The 19,131-nt window shown below is 36.9% G+C and overlaps 1 protein-coding gene and 1 long non-coding RNA gene across 11 annotated transcripts in view; one reads left to right on the top strand and one right to left on the bottom strand.

Annotated features, from left to right (window-relative positions):
• The first annotated feature begins 374 nt into the window (after positions 1-374).
• The window catches only part of LOC144971141 (uncharacterized), a 73,138-nt gene continuing 54,381 nt past the window's right edge, over positions 375-19,131 (top strand). For 2 of the 10 annotated variants that reach the window (XM_078911586.1, XM_078911587.1), the window contains exon 1: positions 381-533. The gene's annotated coding sequence lies outside the window, so the exon portion shown is untranslated. Of the gene's footprint in view, positions 778-19,131 lie in introns of all 10 variants that reach the window. The other 8 variants (XM_078911589.1, XM_078911593.1, XM_078911592.1 and 5 more) reach the window with 8 other exon arrangements.
• LOC144971143 (uncharacterized) lies at positions 7,008-11,089 on the bottom strand. Its single transcript, XR_013645074.1, has 3 exons — positions 10,991-11,089; positions 10,110-10,204; positions 7,008-7,126 (listed from the first exon to the last, which is right to left on the bottom strand). It is a non-coding gene; the product is annotated as an uncharacterized LOC144971143 (long non-coding RNA).

Genomic DNA, 19,131 nt, shown 5'->3' with positions numbered 1-19,131 from the left:
ATCAGTAGTGGTGTTGTTGGTGAAGAGGAAAAGGAGGGGAACTGAGGAATGAAGAGATTGACGAAGATGATGAGGGACATCAAAAAAAAAAAAAAAAAAAAGGGAGGGGGGGGGGGGGGGGGAAGGGGGATGCGTGCTGTTTGTATGTGCGCGCGCGCGTGTGAGTTTATGTGTCTGTTTGTGCGTATGTGTGTGAGTTTGCGTGTGTGTGTGGATGTGTGTGTGAGTGAGCGTGCGCGCGTTAAATGTACGTGTGTGCAGTAATGGAAGCGGTTTTTTTTTTTAGAAAGAAGGGGCAGGGGAGGTTGTGGGGGGGGGGGGGGGGGGGGGGGGGGGAGTGGAAGGCGAGCAGGCACAGCAACGGTAGCCGCGTTGTTTTTATTCTGGAAGCGGCGTTTGTAGTTCGTTGTAGTATTTAGAAGTAGTAGATATTTACACGGTGTGGTAGTAACGGTAGTAAAGCAGTGTTGTTGTTGCTGCTGATGCTGCCATCGCCGTTGCTCTACTGTATTTATTGTGTTGTTAGTCAACTGGTGCGTACGTTTGTTTGTTTGTAATTCATTCATTCAACCAAGGCCTTCATTTAGCCGGCTGTTGGTTTTAATAATGTCGGTGTGCAGTTTGCAGTTTGTAGTTTGCTGATAATAATAATAATATTATTATTTCGGAGGAGAAAGCTCGTAAAGATTCAGCTATTGTTGATGTTTAAGTAATTGTCGTTGGTTCTCTTCTTTGGATTATTATGCTGGTAATTGTAGGATTATCCTAGTGGTAATGGTAATGATAATAATAAAAGTAATATTAACGTGTTTACAGCAGTATCGTGGTTTATTGATACATCATATAATATCCTACATACCATGTTAATAACACTATATCAATGACCAATTTTTAGGGGACGGCAAAATAATGTCAAAACATTTTCATAATTAATCAATCCTCAAGAATTGTTACCGTTGCCGTCGTCCTCACCCTTTACATTATCATTTTTTTGTCTCGTCATCGTCGTCAACATCATCATCATCATCATCATCATCATTATCATCATCATCATCTTCATCAACATCATAATCATCGTCACTACTTTCACCAACCATCGCATAGTCATTAGCTTCACGTTTCAACAGCTGCAATCTAATGCACAAAATGATTACAAAAGCAATTATTTATGTTACAGCGACCATTAACATGGCTTTACATTTGTTATTATATTAGCTTACTACTTAATGATCGTAATATAAACCTCGTTTCTGCAAACTGTTTACATTCATTTTCACTGTCGGCTATTGTAATTCTATTCTATTCTCTGCACTTTTTAACGTGCCAATTTCACATGTATTACTCCTTCTGTCGTACTCTGGAAACCCATATTTGAAAATTTGGCCAAAAAACTCGTCCTTCAAATATCGATTGATTTAAATGACCCTCATCTTGGCAAAAACTCTCAAACCTGGGACTACCCGATTTCCCATCCCAGGTTTGAGAGTTTTTGCCAAGATGAGGGTCATTTAAATCGATCAATATTTGAAGGACAAGATTTCTGGTCAAATTTTTTAATATGGGTTTTCCAGAGTTTTCTCATCTCTCTGTACGATCAGCAATGATTGAGTAAGATTGTTTAGAAAAGACATTCTGATAGACAAGCGTTCTATCAAAAACAGGGCAAGCACCTGTTACTCTCGACTTCACCCAACCTTTATTCACCTTAACAACGCCACTGTCACCATCTCATTCGTCTGTAGTGTTTTAATCATCTTGTTTTTTTTATAAAAGGGGAAACCCGAAACGTCCACAGTATCTGTCTTCGTCTAATAAATTGAAGCTTACAATTCAATACTTATCGTTATTTTTTCCACCGAAAGCTTACTTTATTTTCACTATTGCTTGAAAGCCTATTCATCATCATATTATAATGTTATTTTTCTCATGACTCCCAACTTCTTTCTTATTTTTACACATACCGTAAGTTTTAATTTTGTTGTTAGTTTTTGGTTTTGTTTTCGGAGAAAGACAGTGGAAAGAACAACACATCATTATTATGCATGAGTACTCACGCAACGACAGACAGTAAATTACAGTTTTAATACAATGCTCCCTTTATTCTGCGTTTCCGGTGTGTTACACTGCGGTGTTGTGTATACGAGACCCCGTGGAGGTAAATTTTGGTATAAGAGGTTTATGAAAGTAAAATAAAAATAGAATTGAAAGGGGATCTATGTCCGTATGAAAATAGTTAAACATGTTTTAGTCGGATTAGGTTGAAGGAAAGGAGGAAGAGGAGGAGGTTGTAGTAGTAGTAGTAGTAGTAGTAGTAGTAGTAGTAGTAGTAGTAGTAGTAGTAGTAGTAGTAGTAGTAGTAGTAGTAGTAGTAGGAATAATAGTTGTAGTAGTAATAGTATTGGTAGTAGTACTAGGAGTAGTAGTAGTAGTAGTAGTAGTAGTAGTAGTAGTAGTAGTAGTAGTAGTAGTAGTAGTCGTAGTAGTAGTAGTAGTCGTAGTAGTAGTAGTTGTTGTTGTTGTAGTAGTAGTAGTAGTAGTAGTAGTAGTAGTAGTAGTAGTTGTAGTAGTAGTAGTAGTAGTAGTAGTAGTAGTAGTAGTAGTAGTAGTAGTAGTAGTAGTAGTAGTAGTAATAGTAGTGGGAGGAGGAGGAGGAGGAGGAGGAGGAGGAAGAGGAGGAGGAGGACTGGTAGTAGTTGTAGTAGTAGAGATAGAGAAGAAGAGTAATAGATTAAGCAAACCAGGCATTGAAAGTGTTTGAAATCAACAACATTTTACACGAAATTTAATCGTAAAATATACGTTTAAAGGTCTACATAAGGTATATATAACAAATTTTCAGACATAGGTACATATCGATTTGTAGATATTTCGATTTACGTAATTAACATTGCGTTTGGTTGAATACCTGGACGTACGTCTTTATAACACCGAGGTCAATGCCATCCATTCTTTTTTAAACGTCTCCTGATCTGGCATCAAACACGAACTAACACGAAAGCTACCTGGCATGGGCTCATTTGATTTCAGCACCTGCGGACGCCATACTCACTCTGGTTCTTTTTAGCATCATTCATCAACGAAAGTAAATCATGGAATGATAAAACTATCAGTTGTTCTATGGCGTAGATGGATGGTTTTGGCCTCACCAGGAAATGCATACCAGATTACAGCTTGGACCTCCGTTATTGATGCTATGCGTTTATTTTAAAAAACAAAACTCATAGCATCCACCAGCCGGATTTAACGCACCAACACACAAAACTATGTGTAACCTTAAACGTTTATAATACAAACGAAAGTGTTATAATGGAGAAGCTTCTATCTATAGATAGAACGAAGATGACGTCACTCAGGTCTTTGTTATTGATTTTTGCCATCCGCATTTATGAGTAATTCTCACTAAACTGGATTAACCAGACTATAAACGTTCAAGGTTACACATAGTTTTGTGTGTTGGTCCGTTATACTTCCGGATGGCAAAGAACATACACAGAAATCCAGTTTGAAATGATGGCTCAAATACAAAACGACAATTACAACCCTATTTATTGTTTAATTTGCTGTTGTTCATATCACAAATGATATGAGATAAACTCGATGAACTGTAGGTGAAAAGCCTTAAAGGGCTACTGATTTTAAATCAGATTTTATTAAGAAAATGTACTTCGTTATTCTTTTTTTCAAATGATTACTTTTTATATTTTGTTGTCTTGTTAATAGTTGGTGCTATGTTTAAACGATGTTTGCATAACATGCATTTTTACCGACTATAACTAATGTATTCAAATTCAGAATTAGAAATAATTGACTACGATTTCAATTTATGGCACTATTTATTAAGTTATCAGACCTGATAATTTGCTCACGCAGGGATCCTCTTTGTCGAATTTTCCACATTGATTTGCTGTGGGTAAAAATCTGACAAGTTGTTTTAAATAGAAGAACGAATTTGAATGTATTTAATGTGCACAGGTATTTTCTTTTACTTTATTTTCCTTTTCCTACTTTTTTCCTCCCCTCTAAATTCAGACTTGTGGGTTGTAATTTGTTGACGAGACCGTCGGCATTTGCACGCAATTTTACGATTTGTTCCCATCAGACCATGGATAAAAGTAAGACTATAAGACTATGGATTTGTGTTAAATCCCGTCTCTTTTTAATCAAGACGGTGAGGAAATTGAATGAATTTTCAAGATTTCAGGATTCTGTTAAACCAGCCTAGAAAAAATACCTATGAAATTTTATCTCGAATTTCGGATTCTCAAGTTTTGTCCCTTCGTATTACTGACAGGTCTCGTCCTGAAGGGAATTCAAGAAACATTTGAAGGAACGACCTGTTGAAACTCAGAATTAAAGTCCGTCGCTCACGTAATCTTGATCCATCGTTTGAAACGAAAGACACAATACAATTCCGTTATAAATCTTTTAAAAATTAAGCTTTTTTTTATTCCTTATTTTGTATAAGATATTGTTTGAAATTACATATTGCCGAAGCCTCAAATTTCGCTTGGGATTGTAAAGGGACTAAAGAATGTTTGTGGTGAATAAATTTAAGTGAAATAACCGTTTTACGAATTTCTAATTCGCCATATACAATAGGCAAATATTTTCAACATTCTGACTTGGTTTGTCAAGCGTCCAGTCTAAAAAGATGGCGAATAGTTATTGTTGTTTTCATAGTAAACCGTGAAACATTTGCTCCACGGATTTTACTGTAAGCAGGAATTAGGGCGAAATAAAAAAGAACTATTTACAACAATCATGAAAAGAAAAAGGAAAACCTTCTTCATACTGTAACTGCCGTAACAAGCAATATGTTCACCAATTTATAGACGGAACGAAATTGACGTCACTCAGTTCTTTGTTGTTGTCTTTAGCCAGCCATTTTTATGATGACAGTAGTTCTTACTAAATTGTATTAATTAAACTATAAACGTTTAACATAATTATACAATGTTTTGTGTGTTGGTATGTTATATCTGGCTTATGTATGAGTTTTTTAAACTAAACGTATAGCATCAGTAGATTTATATATTTTATACTTCAAGTTCACTACCAGAGCATTTCATCACTCTTGTACAGCGACCCGGGCTCTGCATTAGTTTTTTTTTAAAGTCGGAATTCTTAAATAATATTATGGTTTGCTTAACGTGCCGTTATTTCGAGCATTCTTCTAATCTAAAAGAATTCTGCCTCTGTTGTTTTCCTTGCATCTTTATTCAGGTGCAAACAGCTGGTTTTAGGTAGTAGTAGTAGTAGTTAAATGGTGATAGTAAGGACAAAAAGGGCATCTAAGTGTCGGTTTGATGTAAACACTTTGGTCCACATTGTCTTCCAATGAAATAAATGAAAATTGTGGAGTGCGTTAAGCACAGTAAAACCCGAGCATTTTGCCTTTTACAAATAGGCATAATTTATATTCTTTTTTTTTATTGGAGGCGACTTACTTTAAGAAAAGAAAACACTGAATAAATATATTTTGCTCTCGTCTGATCCTATACCAAAGAATTTGCTGCAACAAATCAATAAAAAAAAAAAAACACCCCCACAGAAACAAAAGCAAAGGCCGATTATGATAATATGCTATTTCTAGCTGGATTCCCTCTATTTACAAAGGAAACGTTTCGATCGATATTTAATGATTCCCCGTGTGCATCCCAGAAACGCTATTTTGTAATGCTTGTTAGTTTATTTCTAAGTTTTGGAATGCTATCATGTTCTTTACACCGGATATAATGAATGGTTCAGTCAAAATCGCGTTTTTTTTTATCCCCCTTTATTCGTAGGTAGGCAAGTATTGATAAAATTTCAGATTTTACTAGGTAATGTGTTAATGTCTCTTTATCAGATAACTGTACTAGAATTATCCAGTAGTGGCCAATCTTTTCAACATTGTATTCGGCATATCTGTGGACCCGATGCTAACAATTCCAATTTAAGCTTAAGTTATAAAATTTAGAGTTAAAATTAAAGCCTCCATTGGGGAGAGTCGACGTGTACATATATGCAGGTCTGACATCCAAACGCAGTAATGGGCCCAGCTTAACATTGTTATGATGGACAATATTTTGCGTCATTTTTTGAGATTTCCATTACAACAACGAGCCCATAATGAATTGGGTTATCAGACCTGCACGTCCGGAAGACTGGATTAACTTTCTTTAACGGGATTTTTAAAAAATCCTTATTCTGAAAATGCATATGTTTAATTTGAGCGCTTACAAGCATACTTCATGAGTCTTGATCAAAACAATATCTTCCAACGTCTTTATAGAATCTAAATAATAGCGAAAAAATAAGAACTTGCTTGATTAGTATGCTCATGTATTTTTAAAATCTAAACGTTTTAACGAGATAATAATTTGTCGGAGGAAATCTTTGTAGGTGCTAATTACACGGCAATATTTAAAATTGATGGCTTTATGGCGCATGGAATTCATGAAATTATGGCCTATTTCATTTATCATTTTGACCAATTATTAAATCTTCGAGTTTCTAATGCCAACCGAAAACCAACAATTTCTAGCCTTTGACGCGGACAGCCTGATATCTAAAAGGCGCAAGGAAAACACAATGTTGCCACTCACAAAGGTGGCGATTATCATTTTATAATACAAGTTAATTTTCAACAAGTTGTTCGCCGCTTTTTACGCGTATCTACCCGGATTTCATTTACCGCATCAATGGATTTTATAATTCAAATTCTTCCTGACCAAATGACATCATTCTCAAACCATTTTCCAAGTGTTACTCGAGTCCACGATGGAATCATCAAAGCAATTCCCAGACGACACCATCAATCTCGACTGTCCTCAGGGATCGGAGATATCGGTACACGCCATTGATTTTTTGGGTTCTCTTCTCATTACAGTTACAGTATAGTTCCGTTTTATTTTGGTATTGTCTTCCTCTTGTTCTGCTTTTATGAACACTTTGTCTTGATTTAACTCGGTTTTGTTTATCTCTTTGATTTTGATTCGTTTAGAGTCCAAGGTCGCAATCCTGTTGCCGTTACTGCTGTTGTTGCCTTCTTCTTCTTCTTCCTTGGCCTCCTTCCTCTTCTCCTATCGTTCTCCTCATTCTTTTGCTTGCCCCCATCTATCATCTATTTCGTCAATATTTCAAACTGTCAAGGGAGATAGATAGATAGATAGATGAATAAATAGATGGATGGATAGATAGATAGGTAGGTAGATAGAGCGCGGCGTGGATTCGTGCGTAATTAAGTGATTGAGTTAGTGTGAAAGAGAGGGTGAGAAAGAAGGAGGGAGGGAGAGAGAGAGAGAGAGAGAGAGAGAGAGAGAGAGAGAGAGAGAGAGAGAGAGAGAGAGAGATCTAGCTATTAAGCCACTTGCCATGAATGAATTATGTATGAGTAACACTAATACCTACAGTGGCATTTCTATCACTACTGCCCTCAGTACAAAGCTTTCTCAATAATTCCATTCATTGTTTATTGCGGACGCCATTCACAATTACTATGGAAATAACTGACTTCCTAGATTAGCAATTTGCTGTATTGCAAAATGAGAACAATCATAACAATCTCTCTCCCCCCCCCCCCCCCCCCTTTCTCTGTGTGTTTTGCTCTCTCTCTCTCTCTCTCTCTCTCTTCTCTCTCTCTCTCTCTCTCTCTCTCTCTCTTTCTCTCTTTCTCTATCTATCTACCTATCTATCTGTCTATCTATCTATCTATCTATCTATCTATCTATCTATCTATCTATATTATCTATCTATCTCTATCTCTCTCTCTCAATGTCTTCGGTCTCTCAATCTCTCTTTCTCTCTCTCTTTCTCTCTGTGCCTCTCTCTCTCTATCTATCGTTCTCTCCCTCTTCCCTCCACCACCCCTCTCTCTCTCTCTCTCTCTCTCTCTCTCTCTCTCTCTCTCTCTCTCGGTCATGATACATTACTCACACAGACACACTTACTCTCAGACGCGCACATACATTAGAGGCACTCACATGGAAGTATGTACTGTGGCACACATACCTATTGTTCCCAATAATTCTGGTCTGTAATTAATTTGTTTTGTTTTTTCCCTCTACAATTTATATAACTGACAAAGTATAAGCTAAATAAATACCCTGTCATTAACAATAAATGCTAATGCTTCCTCATTAAGCTCTATGCTGTAGTTACTGAGAGCTCAGTTGGTTGAACACTTGCCTTACTAGCAAATAATAATAATAATAATAATAATAATAATAATAATAATAATAATAATAATAATAATAATAATAATAATAATAATAATAATAATAATTTTTTAAAGCATCAAACACCCCCCCCCCTCCCTCCAAACCCCCGAAAACAAAACAAAAAAAAATTTTTTAAAAATAAACAAGTCTAAGTGTCAGTGCATGTTGCAGTAGAGGCTTTAATTTTCTTTTTGACCCCGCTAGCCTCCCGGCCATAAAAGGGTGCTGGGTAAACTAGATGTTGCGGAAATTACTTGTTCAATAGACAAATAATGTTTTATCCAAAGATGAATTTTAAACACTTTTTCGGGTCTTTTTCCAAAGGATAGTGAAAAATTAATAATGTCTTGCCGTCAGTGTAATGCCACAGAAAGATTTTGTGTGTTTGTTTATTTGTTTTCTTTCTTTCTTTTTTTCCCCCTTGCTAGCTAGAAAGAGATCACATCTCACGGAGACAACCTTAGCAAATCTGTTTTAACGGTTACCGTTATAGATAGAATGCGCTTGGCATCCGGAAGTATAACGGACCAACACACACACTCTGTGTAACCATGAACTTTTATAGTCTGGTTAATACAGTTTAGTGAGAACAACTCACAAACGCGGATGGCAAAAACAATAACAAAGGCCTGAGTGACGTCATCTGCATACTATCTATACATAGGATAAATGAAATAATACGGGCTCCAACCATTCTTTTTTCCGTGTTTATCTAGCTTGACACAACTGGCGCATTCGCCATATTGAGAAGAAAGAAAAAAAAAAAGAAAAAAAAAGGGAGGTGGCGGGGGCTGGAAAGAATTGATCAAATTCCTCGCAGATTCAAACTACGTAGGTTTGCGTGTGAATTGAGTGCTTTACCGGTCCCTATTTTGATTTACTAGTATGTTGTGCGGCCATGTGGTCTTGAGGTATGACACTCGCTTTCGGATCGGAAATCCAGGGTTCGAGCAGCCTCGCGCTCGACGCATAGTTGAGTCCTTGGAGAAGGTTCTTTACTCACATGCTCTCACCGTACTTGGCCGTTAAAGCGTTGTCTGTGTCCGAAAAATTGTAATATCGCCTAACAGGCGTCATGTCCCGTCCTACATGTTAAATGTTGTTGTTGACCAGGGACCCCTTGTAAAGCGCTTTGAGCACATTTAGTGGATATTGCGCTATATAGAGCTCATTTTTTTTGTATGTACATTTTTGTAAAAAATAAATTGACGGGCGGGTGGACTTACACGGTATATTTAACAGTAACATACCCTTGAATGAATAAGGTGATATCAAGTTCAGGGCGGGGGAAAATGATATAATAGCCAAAACTAGTGAGTTTGTAGGTTTGTAGCAGAATGCATGGGAGGAGAGACAGGCAAGGTTCTTGGGCGGGTCCGGAATTGGATGGGTGGGTGGGGGGTGGGGGAGGGAGGGATGGGAGAGATATTGGGCGGGCAGGCGTATTAAATTACCGTCATAGAGTCTGAGTGAGTTCCCAACTGCTGTACTATCCCTTTGCTAGAGATGCTGCATGTTCTAGGATTACGCCTGAATTTACGTAGTTGTGGATGCCGAGTAATATTTTAACCCTGTTTTAACGGGATTCGATTTTACTTCAACCAGAGCAGTAGGTAATAGCGTTGCGACTCGGGGTTCATTGGAGCCCGATCAGCAAAGGTGTACGTAACTGCTCACTTGGTGAAGGTGGGTAATTCTGCTGTTATTACCTCATAAATGATGAGAAGTTATGGTTTGAAAGAAATTCATTCTTAATAATAAAGGGTTAAATTATTTGGTGTAGTGAAGGATGGGGTATTCTATCGTATTCTAAGGATGGAGTATTCTATCGTATTCTAACGAAAAACTGTTTACCTTTCCATGTTGGCTTTTTAAAAAAATACTTTATTAACGAATGATGCAAATTACCTTGACTTGATTTAACGTGTCAAACTTGAGACCTCTCGGAAATCTCAGGTTCAAGATTTTTAAAAGTTGAAGATCAATTTGGTTGATCGATTTTTCTGGCAAAAATTTAAACAAAGAGGGTGTTTGGTTAGAAAATAGCTGTATTTGGAATATACGAGTATTATCATGATAATGTGAAATGCCCGAAGTAAAATGGAAAATGGATTATGCTTATTGTTTGATTATTTCTTCTTTTCCCCCCCATCATTTCGCATTTTGCTAAGAAAGTCGAATATAAAAATAAGTATATTATTATTGTTATGTAGAATTTATAAATCTATTGATTCCGTGAAGCAACATCATCTAGTAAATAAATACGACAGGAAGCGATAAGTGAACAAATAGTAAGTGAACGAATAGACATGTTTATTTATTTATCATAATATAAATTCAATTGTTAAAAAAAACAAAAACGTGAGCATTTTTATAGTGCAATATGTAGTAAACGTGCTCCAAGCGCTTTGACCCTTTGGACCCTAACCAAAACAACACATGTAGTGCAACACTTGACGCATGTGAAGCGATTTTATATTCTTTTATTTTTCGAACCGAGACAACTCTGTTAATGACCAGGTATTCATTTTTACACCTAAGTACGATGAGATAATGTGAGTAAACAGCCCTTTTCAAGGACAAATGGAATATAAACTCGATAAAAATCGAAATTGAGTGAAATAGGATTTTTCAGAATTTTCTCGCCCATTTCCCTCGCTATATTCTTAAAGTAAAATATAGCTTTTAAAAATTAAATGTATTTAAAATGTGGTAAAAGTTCCTTAGAAAATATAATTATGCTAGTGTCCAACCTGTTCCTAACCTTGCCAAACAAAGCAAATACATACAACATTGCCATATCCAACTTGTAATTATCATTGTAGGGTTTGAGGAGGGAATGTCCATAGCTTTTTTGTTCCTTAAAGAAGATTGAATCCGGCAAACATGCTTCGTCCGCCCATCCTCGCTTTCATTGTTGTTATTGTAGCTGTAGAAACAGAATGATATGACACGACCCTGTGGATGGCCATTTTCACAGTATGACCAGGGCAGTGGCGGGGTCGAGTTTCAAAACTATTTGGTAATTATGTACACTCCCCCACCTTTAATTCTTCCTTTCTGTCTAGCTTTTCTTTGTCTAAGCGCAGTCCATCCATCTATCTCTATCTATCTATCTATCTATCTATCTATCTATCTATCTATCTATCTATCTATCCATCTATCTATCTATCTATCTATCTATCCATCTATCTATCTATCTATCTATCTATCTATCTATCTATCTATCTATCTATCTATCTATCTATCTATCATATCTATCTATCTATCTATCTATCTATCTATCTATTCTATCTATCTATCTATCTATCTATCTATCTATCTATCTATCCATCTACCTATCTATTCTATCAATCTTATCTTCTATCTTCTTCCTATCTATTTATCTATCTAATTTATATCACCTTCTCTGTTTAATCTATTATATCTATATTTATTATATATATATATATTTGTTTACATCTATTATATATTTATATATATATATATATATATATATATATATGTGTGTGTGTGTGTGTGTGTGTGTGTCAGTCTGCCGGTCTCTGTCTGTTTCTCTAACCATACCTGTCTGCCTGTTTGCCTGACTTTTTGATAAACTATCCGTCTAACTGTCTCTTTATTTCATTCAATATCTATTGGGTATTTATATATATTTTCCCCGGCTTTGTTTACATAACTTGTCTGTTATATTCCGACTTCTTGCCGTCTCTATAGCGATTTGAAGCTGTGAGAAAATGACAGAGAGGGAAGAAAGAGTGTATTGTATTACACAGGTAAAGGAATTTTATTCTTATGTAATAATTGTCGGATGCCAAAATGTCATTACATATGTTATTTACCACTGACTTTCTAATCATAATCTCTACAGCTTGCAACATACCCCTTTAAGTTCTGTTCACACACTTGTTTGTGCTTGTGTGTGTGTTTGTGTGTGTGTGGTGTGTGTGTGTGCGTGTGTACTTGTGTGTGTGTGCTTTGTACGTGTGTATGTGTATGTATGTTATTTTACAGTATACTCACCAGATTGACTGTGCAAGGGACGCGATTTATGTGTTCAACATATGGAAACTGACCAAAAAAAAAAAAAATATGAAATAAGAAAAAAAAAGTGGAAATAATAAGGACAAGAAAAAAGAAAAACGACATGAAACAAAGAGGCAAGGATAATAAATTAAAGCAGAAAGAACCCCTGCTCTCTCCAAGGATAGAAAGATTATCTTGGCAGGATTGAACCTCTAAAATGGTAATTCGCTACCGGTTGTTTCTCACCATTTCCCAGTTGCTGTATATTTTCAAGAACGTTTTTCTCTGCTCGTTTATTGATGCTATGTGTTTAGCTAAATACTCACAACATCCTACAGCCGGATATATTTTACCAATATTCAACTCTATAATATTATGTAACCGTATACGTTTATGGTCTGACTGATATTATAATTTAGTGAGGCTAAAACATAGAGAGGCCTAAATGAGCCAATAAAATGGAGAGAAAGATAAATGAAGTAAATGTGAGAACGAATCATTAAAATGATTGTCTAAAACCAATAACAAAGATCTGATTGACGACATTTTCGCACCATTTATATCAGCTCGCCTTTTCAATAGATTTTTATACGAAATAAAATGATCTCCAATGCATTCGAATGTCAATCCCCTTCTTATATTAAAGAATTACTTTCTTCTGACATTCCACAGCGACAGTTGTTATCTAACGATCAAAAATGTTAGAAGATTCCAAAACGAAATAAAAGAGTTAGGATACAAAGCTCTTATGTGGTTGAACATTTTTATACAATCGATCATCAAGTAGGAAAGAAATTAGTCCTAGAAAACCCATCTTTAATTTTGTGAGAATTTGTGCTAAACGTGTATGAATTTGTATTCGTGAAAGCAAAAGATTTTGACGTAAAAGCAGTAATTTTTCACTCTGACTCATAACTTGGAACACGCTTTGAAATGGTCTACCCCGTGTACTTATATTAGATAGTATGTAGTTATGCATGTGACAGAACACAGTGATCTCCAGTCGCCCTTTCATTATGGTCATTCATCTATACAATCATGTGAAATGGTCCACAAATACAAAGACGTAAGAGAAACAAGTATGAACCTTTCGCTCTCTACTCGCTCCAGCACATTTACAGTTTCAGGCGGAAGATTTTTTTGATGTTACTTCCTCTCCGTAACATTAATGATTTGGAATGGCGAACACCTTCCGGGTAAACGGTCCTCTTTTGTCTTTTACTTTATCCGGTTATCCCGATTATTTTTAATATACTAGATACAGCACAGACGCGGCAGGGCAGAGAACTCTTTTACTTTTAATGCCTTCGGGATGTGGGGTAGGAGAGGTGTATGTTTGTAGGTGAGTGCTATGACTATGATGATGAGCCGAGTAGAGATGACTAGACAGGGTGGACTTAGAGGCAGGTAGGGTGAGGACAAATATAAATAAATCATCGCTGATTTTGGGGTGGATTGGTAGCGTTCCTGCGGGCAGGGTCAGTTAGAGCAAGTGAATTCAGGTAGAAAGGGATGGAAAGGGGGGGGGGGCGAGCCTAAACACTGGAGAGAGAGAGAGAGAGAGAGAGAGATGAGAGGAGAGGAGATGAGGAGAGGGAGAGGACGAGAGAGAGAAGAGAAGTGGGGGGGGGGGGGGAGGAAAGGAGAGAGAGGAGGAGGAGTTAGAGCAAGGAAAGGAGGGGGGAGCTGGAGGAGAGAGAGAGAGAGAGAGAGAGAGAGAGAGAGGAGGAGAGAGAGAGAGAGAGAGAGAGAGAGAGAGTGGGGGGGGGGGGGGGAGAGAGGAGACGAATGGAGAGGATATAAGAGAAAGAGAGAGAGAGAGAGAGAGAGAGAGAGCGAGAGAGAGAGAGAGAGAGGGAGAGGGAGAGAGAGAGAGAACAATAGGAAGGAATAAAGAAAGAAAGAGAACGAAAGAAAGAAAGAAAGACACACACACACACACACACAGAGAGAGAGAGAGAGAGAGAGGAGAGAGGATATATATATATATATATTATATATATATATATATATATATAGACAGTATGTTTGTAAGTGCGTGTGAGAGAGAGAGAGAAAGAGAGATAAGAGAGAGAGGAGGAGCGAGGAGAGAGAGAGAGAGAGAGAGGAGAGAGAGAGAGAGAGGAGAGAGAGAGAGAGAGAGAGAGAGAGAGAGAGAGAGAGAGAGCCAGCCTAATATATACATACTGAGGGTTGAACTGATGACTACGTGATAAGATCTTTAAGAAGTCCAACATGCTAACCATCACTGATGCCAAAATCGACCCCCCCCCCCCCCCCCCCCCCCCCCCTATAACTTGATTTAATCAGCTTGTTCTCTTTTTCAGATGACCTGTTTTGTTATACTTGTAACAAAATATTTTTTCTTATGTTTTGATTTGTGTCGATGTGTCTATTATGCTGTTGTGTTCGAGCCTGTGTGATTTTTGTTTTTGATCTCTCCAACCTCATAACTTAAAAGTTTTGCTTTCTTGATCTCCATTTATATCTCAGATATCACCCGATCGGTCGATCCGATTAGAATGACAGCCACGATGCTTGCCTCATGACTTAATACAAAGTTTGGACTTCATGCCAAAAAAATTCATTAAAAAATCTTCCTTTTATGTGTCCGACATTCGACATTCCTCATGTCCCTCTCATCGGTTTTAGCTGATTCAACCGTTCAAATTTGAAATGGATTTTTAATTTGTTTTTAATCAGATTTAATCGGCTTAACAGAGGGTGTGGATCTTTTCTCACAACTTAACATGTAAGAATTGAAATGAACAAAATATCTTCATTGTGTTGAAGTATAGGATAAAGTGAAATACTGTACGTGCCTTTTGAATTCGGTCACATAAGGATTGAAATATCCTAACTGTGTCTTATTAAAACTTATTTAAGAGCATCGCGCATGAACATTTAGTATTGTTCCGCCATATGAAACGAAGCTCTTAACTATGGGTTTCTAGCATTTTCTGTTGAAAAATACCAGAGATATAAACGGAGGCCTACTCTTACTTACGAAGAAGAGATCGATGTTCAAATATTTTTCATTAGAGTTAGAGTAGGTACTCGTATCGTGTCCCCTCGCACCCAAAACAACATAGGCCTAGACCTAGTCATCTTTTATAAAAGACAGGAGAAAAAGAAAGGACGCTTGTCTATCGTAAAGCACTAGCACTATCCGCCATTTTAAGATTAGATGTAACTTATCAGATCGGGAGATGCCAGATTGGTACGATAATATTTATACTCTAGTCCGTTCCACAACCCGTGCGCACGTGTTGATGTGAATATCTCCATAACTTTCTGGTGGATTTTTAATGATAATTGGCTCAAACACTAGAATTGTAAGTGACATTTTAAGCCGATTTTTTTTGCACCGGTCACAGTACTATACTTTTTGGATTTATCTTCTTTACGGGATATAAAAAAACGAAGGGTGTGGGATAAGTGACATTTGGATGGTTTACATTAACAATGTCATACACAGCGAATTATGATGTTACTACGATCACTGAACGCGCCCACATGCTTGACCAGGGGTTTGCATTTCACGAGATTCATATGCACTACTCACTAAAATTGCTACCCCGGGATCAAAATATTAGAGAAAAAACACCTGATTTAAACAATTGTTACAATTAACAGTTGAACGCCACAGGCGTAATTTCTATTGTGCGGCTATAATGTTGTCTTGTGGTGCGACACTCGCTCTCGGATCGGAAGGTCTTGGTTTCGAGCCTTGCTCGGTGTGTAGGTGAATCCTTGGAAAAGGCTTTTTACTCACATTCCCTCACCGTTCTTAGGTGTAAAATGAGTACCTGGCCATTAACAGCGTTGTCTCTGTCTGAAAAAAAATGCAGTATCGCCTAACAGTAACAGGCGCCATGTCACGTTTTATATGTTGCGTGTTGCTGTTGGTCATTCAGTACTCGATGGGGTACAAGTGGGTGTTCATGACATGTCTTGTACGACCCATCTGAGTTGTCTTGCTCAACCGTTGGCTGGGGATTATGTCTTTGTGAAAGACATTTCTCCTCGTCCTATCGGGGACTGGCGTAAACATTCGGAGGATCCCCCTGGTTTTTGACATCAATATATGAAAAATGTACAAGCACTTAACGGGCTGCTTGTGTTCGTTGTCCACCTGGGAAGAGGTTAAATATAAACAGGTCCACATTACCTCACAATAACATTTTTACCATTACATATAATTGTAATCGACAACTATCCTTTTTCGGACACATAGTAAGGAAAGATAAGAATGAATACCTGGCAAGTTGTGGAAAAATACCTGGTAAACGCGCCCGGGGGAGACAAAGAAAAACACTCATAGACCAACTGAAGGGCTTCACCAACCTAACAATCCAAGAGCTGTTTGAAAAAGCAAGAGACAGGGAGGAATGGAGAGAGATAATTCATGCAGTATCCGAAGCCTGGACCAGGCATGGAACCTAGAAGAAGAAGAAGATAATTGTAATGTTGCCAAATATTCTGATGGCATGATCTCATCGATTACTTTAAGTATTACATAATCTCGTGTCTTATCTGACAAACAGATTTCAGTACATTCTCTACACCAGCTGGTATGCCTCTATCTTCTCTTTGCTTTGTTCACATCAGCTTTGTGACTGTTTTTCTTCTTTTCAAAAACTTAATCAATCGTTTTTGGTTCATCGCCATAAGACATTTTAATACCTTACAATAACAACCGAGATCATCCTTGTTTACAAACAATTCTGTTCTGTGTTCACCTACCACACTTACGTAATAATGAAGAAAATTACACGTGCGGTATTCTCATCACGTGCGAGAAAACTTCAGCTGAATATTATTAGTTATATATGCAGGCAGTATTATATTCACAGGTAAATAAGTCGATGCCAATTAATCAATATCCACTTTTATTTATTTGCCATGGATTTGGCATTGAAGCTACGTATGGGGATGCATTTTAAAATATGTATATCTTTTTATAACGTGTTTTACTTTTTAATCCCTGCTTTCTCCTATGAGACAACGCAATCGCTTGGTTTTTGCCGGCCTGTATATACGTTTTCAGTTGTTTAATTCTCAATTGACGCCTTTGTATATTATCTTATCACAGAAACCTTACCATGCAACTGCTGAGATATGTCAGAATGTAAGGATAGACATAAATATCACGCTGCCACGATGTATTGTCTTCATGACTTTTTATATTGTGCATTGTTATTTTGGCTGTTGTTTTTTTTTAATTTTTAACTTGCATTATTCTGTAGTTTTAGAGACAAGAATTGATCATAAAATACAAGCGTATTAAACAGGGAATGTGATCACCGAGTATCTAGTGTATTTCACTTTACAAAATATTATCATTTGACGCAGTAATTACAACAAAACCGTAAAATACCACCATATTTATGTAGGACAATGACTTGTTTGGCAGTATGATAGGAGGAAACCAATATTTTTATCTTTTTATTCGATATAATAAATCCTCTTTAACACTTTACCTACCGGGTTCGGGTCTACTCTAACCTGACTTCATACATGTTAACCAACAAATTTGTCGAAACAGCGGTTGATGTCGGTCTCTCTTCTCCGTCACTGAAAACTTTATATCTGCAGTAATAACCTGATGAATCAAGGGAAAGAGACGAGAGGCTGGCTTGAAACGGGCACAATAATTATTTTTTTAAAATTGAATTTAAAAATTGCATTTATTCTTCTAAAACAGACATTTCAATCCAAAATAAAATTTCATGTTCTAGACATACAAAGTCAATATTGAGTTTTTCACCCCTACACAACATCGGATTGAGACAGTGGGTTGCATATTTCGTAGGTGAGTGTAATCGGGTTATTTTGTTGTTCGTACTGCCTGTCGTCAGAAGGTACTTCTTCTTTTCGTAAGCTTTTCGTGATGCTTCATAACTACGCAACAAAGCTACAAAAGGCTCTCCCATTATTCGATTAAGTGCTGGATGCGTCAAATCCACCGTGATGATTATAATGTATCGTAGTGAAATATTGATTGATTGGTGGTCACCTATGGTATCGATAGGCAAGTACTTCGTCAAAGGTACAATATCGATTTTTGTCGTATAGAGCAGTAAAGTTAGGTGCCCCAAACGTAAACAAAGGTCGAGAAGCACGTGGCAAACCACATGTTCCTGTCTTGACAGCTCACGTTCCAATGTAAATAATAGAAAAAAATAACCTTTAAAATTTGGCTGTTAGGTGCAAAAGAAACACATATTCATAAATACTCGATCATGCATCAAATAATGTCTAGATATGGATATTTTATGGAACAAAAGGTAAAATTTTCTAAAATTTATCAAAAGTTACAGTCTATCTATTTTTAGACCAGAGCAAATTATTGCGCTGGTGTGAACAAAACGAGAATTATTCGGAGCCTGATTTTCATAATAATTTAGCCTTATATTATTATTTCTGCAACTGTTAGATTTTATGTAAACATATTTTCAATACTGAAAGTGTATTGCCTACAACTCAAACTACAAAATTGGGAGACCTATATTGTGCGTAAATTATTCCGGTCCCTAACGGAAATCACTAGCAACTTGTTATTGTTTACGTTTGGGGCACCTAACTTTACTGCTCTATTGAACTGTGACCGTAATGATTTTATGATCGATTTTTTTATTATATTGGTTTGTTGTTGTAATGGTTTCATTTGTGGATGTGCTCAGAGCGGTATAGTATCATGAGGTTTTTTTTAAAAGTTTTTTTTCTTCTCTTTTATCAAAGATGTATGTACGTACTAAGAGTTGAGTTCTCTCCAATTTGCCTTTTTTTCCCCTTTCAACAACTTTTTAACAGTCTCCAATGCCAAACTGTCTTATAGTTAGTCTCAGTGCTTTTATTAAGACGTTGAAAAATATTACTTTTCTATGCGACCCTTCTGTTT

Source organism: Berghia stephanieae, chromosome 4 (assembly GCF_034508935.2).
Source record: "Berghia stephanieae isolate SIO BIC M18660-M18661 chromosome 4, UCSD_Bste_1.3, whole genome shotgun sequence".
Taxonomy (NCBI): domain Eukaryota; kingdom Metazoa; phylum Mollusca; class Gastropoda; order Nudibranchia; family Aeolidiidae; genus Berghia; species Berghia stephanieae.
The sequence above is the reverse complement of the archived record's forward strand: the minus strand, read 5'-3'. Positions and strand labels throughout refer to the sequence as shown.